The following is a 6519-nucleotide window of genomic DNA, read 5'->3' as shown; positions in this document are numbered from 1 at the left end:
AATTTCATTCTTTATGGCTGAGTAAAATTCCATGTGTATATATACCATATTTTATTTATCCACTCATCTATTGATGGACACCTAGGTTGGTCCCATAGTTTGTCTATTGTGAATTGTGCAGCTATAAACATAGGTATGCATGTGTCACTATAGAAAGATGATTTTATTTTTTCAGGGTAAATACTGAGAAATGTTGTACCTGGGTCATATAGAGGTTCCATGCCTAGTTTTTGAAGAGCCTCCATACTAATTTCCATAGCGGTTGTACTAATTTATAGTCTCACCAATAATGTAAAAGTATTCCTTTTTCTCTACATCCTCTCCAGCATTTATTATTATTTGTATTCTTGAAGGCTACCATTGTGACTGATGTGAGATGAAATCTCAGTGTAGTTTTGATTTGCATTTCCCTAATTGCTAATGATATTGAACATTTTTTCATGCATTTGTTGGCCTTTTGAATTTCTTTTTTTTTTTTTTGAGAAGTGTCTCTTTATTTTATTTGCCCATTATTAATTGGGTTACTTGATTTTTTGATGTAAAGATTTTTGAGCCCTTTATATATATTCTAGATATTAATCCTCTGTCAGAAGAGTAGCTAGCAAAGATTTTCTCCCATTCTAAACTTTTAAATTTAATGCTGACCCATTTATTAACTCTTTTTTTGAGAATTTTAATATTTATTTTTTAGTTTTCGGTGGACACAACATCTTTGTTTGTATTTGGTGCTGAGGATCGAACCCGGGCCACACACATGCCAGGCGAGCGCGCTACCGCTTGAGCCACATCCCCAGCCCCATTTATTAACTCTTGATATTATTTTCTGAGCTTTAGGGGTCCTTTTGAGAAAGTCATTGCCTGTGCCTAAAAGCTGGAGTGTTGACCCTACATTTTCTTCTAGGAGTTGCATACTTTCTGGTCCAATTCCAAGGTCATTGATCCACTTGGAGTTGATTTTTGTGCAGGGTGAGAGATAAGGGTCTAGTTTCATTCTTCTAAATATAAATGATCACTTGTCCCAGCTCCATTGGTTTAAAAGGCTGTTGTTTTCTCCAGTGTATGTGTTTGGCACCTTCATCAAGGATCAGATAACTGTATTTGTATGGGTTTGCCTCTGTGTCTTCTATTCTGTTCCTTTGGTCTATGTGTCCATTTTTATGCCAATACCAACCAGTTTTTGGTTATTATATCTCTGTAGTATAGTTTGAAGTCAGGTGTTGTGATGCCTCTTTTGGCTTAAAATTACATTGGCTATGCTGGGTCTTTTATTCTTCCAAATGAATTTTAGGATTATTTTTCTAGTTATGTAAAGAATATCATTGGTATTTCAATGGGGATTGCACTGTATTTATATATTGCAATATTTAACAATATTAATTCTGCTTATCCATGAATATGGAAGGTCTTTTCATCTTCTGAGATCTTCAATTTCTTAGTTCAATTTTTATAGTTTTCATTGTAGAAGTCTTTCACCTCCTTGATTAGATTTATTCCTAGGTATTTCAACCCTTAACTTTGTAAATCTGGTTTATTTCCCTTAGCTTCATGTTCTCTGGTTTCATCCATTTACCAGCAAATGCCACAACTTCATTTTAAAAATTTATGGCTGAGTAAACTCTATTGTGTATATATGCCACATTTTCTTTATCCATTCATTAGTTGATAGACACCTGCATTGGTTCCATAACAACTTGGATATTGTGAATTGCAGTGCTAAAAACATTGATGTGCCTGTATCACTATAGAATGATGATTTTAGTTATTTTGGATAAATACCAAGGAGTGGGATAGTTGGGTCATACAGTGGTTCCATTCCTAGACCTTTGAGGAATCTGTATACTGCTTTCCAAAGTGGTTGTATTAATTGAGGTTGACCAACAATATGTGAGTATACTATTTTTCTCACATCATCACCTGCATATATTATTTGTATTCTTGATTGCCATTCTAAATGGAGAGAGATGGAATCTCAATATAGTTTTAATTTTCATTTTTCTGAGCTAGAGATGTTGAACATATTTTTTGGCTATTTGCATTTCTTCTTTCGAGAAATTTTTGTTTAGTTCTTTGGCCCATTTCTTGATTGGGTCATTTGGGTTTTATGGGAGTTAGGTTTTTTTAATTCCTTATACATCGTTGGAATAGTAGCTGGCAAAGATTTTCTCCCATTCTGTAGGCTGTCTCTTTACAGTCTTACTTGTTTCCTTTGCTGTAAAGATTTTTGAGCCCTTTATATATTCTAAATATTAATACTCTGACAGAAGAGTAGCTAGCAAAGATTTTCTTTAAAAATTAAACTTTTAAATTTTATTCCATCCCACTTTATTTCTTGAGCTTTAGGCATTTTGTTAAGGAAGTTGGTATCTATGCCAATATGTTGGAGTGTTAACTCATGTTTTCTTCTAGCAGTAGGAAAGTTCTGGTCTATGTACTAGTTGTCTGATCCACTTTGAGGTGACTTTTGTTCAGGTTAAAAGACAAGGATCTAGTTTAATTCTTCTACATATTGGATACCCAGCTTTCCCAGCACCATTTGTTTAAAGACTGTCTTACCCCTGAGCTAACATATGTTTTACACCTTTGTCAAGTATCAGAGGACTGTATCTATGTGGGTTTTTCTCTGTCTTCTATTCTATTCTATCAGGATTCATGTCTGTTTTGATGCTAATACCATGCTATTTTTGGTATTATAACTCTGTAGGATAACTTTACACCACATATTGTGATGCCTCCTGCATCACTCAATATTGCTTTGGCTACTCTGGGTCTTTTATTCGTTCACATAAATTTTAGGACTGTATTTTCTAGTTCTGTGAAGAATGTCATTAGTATATTGATGGTGATTGCATTGAACCTGTATAAAGCTTTTGGTAATGCAGTCATTTTGGCAATATTGATTCTGCCTATCTAAGAACCTGGAAGTTCTTTCCATTTTCTAATGTCTTTAATTTCTTTCCTCAGTGATCTATAGTTTTCACTGTAGAGGTCTTTCACCTTCTCAGATTTATTCCCAAGTAGTTTGTTGAGGTTATTGTGCATGGGATAGTTTTCCTGATTTCTTTCTCAGCAGATTCATTATTAGAATATAGGAAAGCTATTGATTTTTGTCTGTTGGTCTTGTATCCTGCTACTTTGCTAAATTTATTAGTCTAAAAGTCTTCTGTAAAGTGATGGAGTTTTTTTGGGGTCATCTAGATATAGGATCATGTCATCAGCAAACAGAGATTATTTGACTTCTTCATTTTCTATTTGTATCACTTTAATCTCCTTCTCTTGCCTGATTGCTCTGGCTAGGGTTTCAAAAACTATATTGACTAAGAGTAGTAAGAGTGGATATCCTTGCCTTGTTTCAGTTTTAAAGAAAAAGCTTTTAATTTTTCTTTATTCAGTATAATTTTGGCTTTGGGTTTGTCAGAGACAGCCTTAATAATGTTGAGGTAAGTTCCTTTTTAAAAAAAATTTTTTTAGTTGTAGATGGACACAATACCTTTATTTTGTTGATTTATTTTTTTATGTGGTGTTGAGGATCGAACGTAGTGCCTTACACATGCTAGGTGAGTGTTCTATCTCTGAGCCACAATCCCAGCCCAGGTAAGTTCCTTTTATTTTATTTTATTTTATTTATACATGAATGAGTGCTAGATTTTGTCAAAGAATTTTTCTGCATCTATTGAGATAACCATGTGATTTTTTTGAAGAATTTAACCTTTATTTTATTTATTTGTTTTTTCTTTTTATGTGGTACTGAGGATGGAGCCCAGGGCCTCACCCATGCTAGGCAAGCACTTTACCACTGAGCTATGACCCCAGCCTGATCATGTGATTCTTGTCCATAATTTATTTATGTGATGAATTATATCTATTGATTTGCGTATGTTGAACCAACCTTGCATTCCTGATATAAAACCCAGTTGATAGTATACTATCTTCTTGATGTGGTCTTTAATGTGGTTTGCTAATATTTCATTAAGGATTTTTTGCTAACATTTCATTAAAGATTTTTACATCTATGTTCCTCAGGGATATTGGTCCATGGTTGTGATTCCTTGATGTATCTTTGTCTTATTTTGGTATCAGAATGATTCTGGCTTCATAGAATAAATTTGGGAGTGTTCCTTCCGTTTCTATTTCATGGGACAATTTGTGGATGATTGGCATTAAAAGTTTGGTAGAACTGGGCTGAGAATTTATCTGGCCTAGATTTTTTCTTTGTTGAAAGGTTTTAATTTCGGTTTAAATCGTCATAGTTTGGTATTGTTCTGTTAAGGTTTTCTGTATCCTCGTGGTTCCATATGGGCAGGTTATGTATGTCAGTCTAGAAATTTGTCAATATCTTCTAGGTTTTCCTATTTATTGGAATATAAATTTTCAAAATAGTTTCTGATGATTCTTTGGATTTCAGAAATGTTTGTGTTGATATCTTCTCTTTCATCTTGAATTTTGTTGATTTGGTTCTTTTCTCTTTCTTCTGGTTACTTTGGCTAAGGGGTTTTCAATCTTGTTTATCTTTTCAATGAGCCAATTTTTCATTTGCTGCATTGATCTTTCATACTATTTTTTCCTTATCCTAAATTTTATTAATTTCACCTCTGATATAAACTATTTCCCATCTTTTCCTGATTTTGGAATTAGTTTATTCTTTCTTTGCTAGGGCCTTGGAGTGTAACACTATATTATTTATTTCAGATTTTCCTATTTATTTTAATGTAGGTACTCAGTGCTATAAACTTCCCTCTTGGAATCATCTTCATACTGTCCCAAAGATTTTAATATGTTGTATATCTGTTCACATTTGTTCTTTTAATTTAATTTCTTCAGAATTTTTTAATTCCTCCTTGATATCTTCAATGACCCATTTCTCATTCAAAAGTATATTATTTAATCTCCAGGTGTGAAAATAATTCTGCTTTTTATCTTGTTATTGATTTCTAGTTTCATTCAATTCTGATCTGATAGGATTCAAGGAATTATGTCTATTTTTTGGTACTTGCTAAGACTTGCTTTGTGTCCTAAAAAGTGGTCTGTTTTAGAGAATGTTCCTTGTGCCACTGAGAACAAAGTGAATTCACTTGTTATGGATGAAATATTCTGTAGATGTCTGTTAGATCCATTTGACTAATAGCAGTTTTTAGTCTTTTAAAAAATATTTATTTTTTAGTTGTAGATGGACAAAATAACTTTATTTATTTTTATGTGGTGCTGAAGATTGAACTCAGAGCCTCGCGTGTGCTAGGGGAGCACTCTACCGCTGAGCCACAACCCCAGCCCCAGTTTTTAGTTTTGAGGTGGTTTCACTTAGTTTATGTCTGCATGACCTATGTATTGGTAAGAGAGATGTGTTGAAATCTTTGAGTATTTTTGTGTTGGGGTCATTTTAATTCTTTATATTGAGTAAGATTTGTTTCATGTAGTAAGTACACCATTGTTGGGTGCATAAATATTTATAATTAGTTTGAAGTGACTTTCTTTGTTTCTTCAGATTAATTTTGTCTTGGAATCTATTTTTCAGCTATGAGAGTAGCAACTCCTGCTTGCTTTTGGTCTCCATTTGCATGCCATACCTTTTCTCATCGTTTCACTTTCAGCCTGTGGCTATCTTTGTCTGTAAGGTGAATCACTTGTAAACATATAATTGTGTATTGTTGTTGGATCCATTCTGTAAACATATATCTTTTTTTTTTTTTAGATATTCTATTTTGGTTTGAGTTTTACTTTTTCAGCAAAAATGTTATCATTTTCTTCACAGGGTATAAAAGAAGGATTGTGTTTATTAAAGTTGTTTTATGAAAGATGAAAAAAATACTTTTGCATTATATTGTATACCTTAAAATAGGACTCTTATATTCAATGAAGTTCAAATAAATCGTTATTGGAGAACGTGTTTAAATCTGTGCATAAATAGTTCAAATTTCAGAAACACATTCAGACATCCAAATGCAGTAGTCAGTCAATATAATACAAAAACACTAGGCAGATAATGATATTTTCATTCAACAAAGATTTACTGACAATCTACTGTATCTGAGGTATTCTTCTACAATTGATATCTTTTGATTGAAGGGGTTAGACCATTTACATTCATTGTTAGTGTAGAGAGATTTTTTAAAATTTCCTGTAATTTTGATTTGTTTCTGATGCTTCATTCAGACTTCATTATCCTTCCATTGGCTATTCTAGTAAGAGTCATCAATACACTAGCTACGATTTTTATATTTAATTTCTTCTGTGTGAAATAACTCATTGAATAACATTGATAGTGCTGGTTTAGTAGTTATGATTCTTTTAGTTTCTGCTTATCATGGAAAGTTTTTATTTTCATATTCAATTTGGAAGGATAGTTTTTTTTTCTGTTGTTATTGTTACAACAACCCTGATTGGAACCTGTTGTCTTTAAGGGTTTGGTATATATTATTTCAAGCCCTCCTGGCTTTGGGGGTCTGGGGTTAGAAATCAGTAGAAATTCTAATTGCTTACCTCTAAATGTGACCTGTCATTTTTCTCTTATGGCTTTGGAATTCT

This window comes from Marmota flaviventris, chromosome 1, assembly GCF_047511675.1.
Source record: "Marmota flaviventris isolate mMarFla1 chromosome 1, mMarFla1.hap1, whole genome shotgun sequence".
Taxonomy (NCBI): Eukaryota; Metazoa; Chordata; class Mammalia; order Rodentia; family Sciuridae; genus Marmota; species Marmota flaviventris.
The sequence above is the reverse complement of the archived record's forward strand: the minus strand, read 5'-3'. Positions refer to the sequence as shown.